The following is a 1,358-nucleotide window of genomic DNA, read 5'->3' on the forward strand; positions in this document are numbered from 1 at the left end:
ATTTTAAGATTTTTACATTAGAGCAATTGAAACATACAAACAATCATTGGAAAAGTTCAAAAAAGCATCAAACTTTTTTTTAAACCCCTCAAAAACTCACCAAAAATTGGACACTGAAAATTTTATTTAAAAGACGTAAAAAAAGTTGGTGTTTTTTAACAACCACAAACTGGTTTATTATTTCTGAACCAACACAAGTAGGCACGTTATATGGAATTACTGGAATATTTTTGAATTATCGGAGATGATTTCTTTTGAAAATTAAATTTTTTTAAACAATTAAAATTAATTTGGATTTACAAGAATTATTTTGAAATTTAGTTGCAATTACTGAAATTAATTTGAAATTATAAATAGGAATTAATTTGAAAACAATAGAATTACGATGAATTACTAGAATTTCGATAAACTTTTATGGAATTTAAAATGTTACTTCTAAAAATTCACTGAAAAACGACCAAAAAAACTCAAATTTAAAAAAAAACACCAATTTTTTCAACACTCGAAAAATACCAACATATCTATAAATCACCAAAAATTGGCCAAAAACCTAATATAATTACATTAAAAAAACTTACAAAATTTCTCGTTTTTAAACGCCTCAAAATGGATTTTTAATCAATGAAAAACAACCAAAAATACCCCAATTTTTAGATTTTTAGAACAGAGCATTTGGGACATACAATCATTTATAAACTTCGAGAAAAGCCTCAAACCTTTTTTTAAACCCCAATTAAACATCCCAAAAACTCACCAAAAATTAAATTTAAAAATTTTAATTCTCAAAAAATTTGTTGTTTTTCTACACCCCAAACTAGCTTATTATTTTTGGACCAACACATTTGGGCACTTCAAATATCATGAAATTTCATTGAAATTGCTTAGAATTATTTGAAATTATTAAAATTATATTTGGATTGTTTGGAATTACTGCAATATTTGTGAGTTGCAGAAATTTTTCTGAAATTACTGAAAATCTTTAAGAATTATCGGAGATAATTTCTTTTGAAAATTACGTTGAATTTTTTAGAACAATCGAAATGAATTGAGATTTACAAGAATTATTTTGTAACTCAGTATTCAGTATTCAGTATTCAGTATAATTACGAAAATTAAGTTAGAATTATCGGAATTAATTTGAAATTTTAAGAATTAATCTAAAACAATAGAATTATTAGAATTTCAACAGACTTTTTTGGAACTAAAATTAGTAGTACACATCTTTTCTAGTCTGGAGCCCCTCAGGACTGCTAAATTTGAAATTAGTTGTACAAAATTTTGAAATTTAATTTAAATTTAATAAGTTGCTAGGAATTATTTGGAATTACTAAAATTATCTTTGGATTGTTTAAAAATAC

The sequence above is a fragment of the Tribolium madens genome, unplaced genomic scaffold, assembly GCF_015345945.1.
Source record: "Tribolium madens isolate multiple individuals breed KSU strain unplaced genomic scaffold, Tmad_KSU_1.1 Scaffold_3;HRSCAF=73;Tcas5.2_LG2, whole genome shotgun sequence".
Classification (NCBI taxonomy): domain Eukaryota; kingdom Metazoa; phylum Arthropoda; class Insecta; order Coleoptera; family Tenebrionidae; genus Tribolium; species Tribolium madens.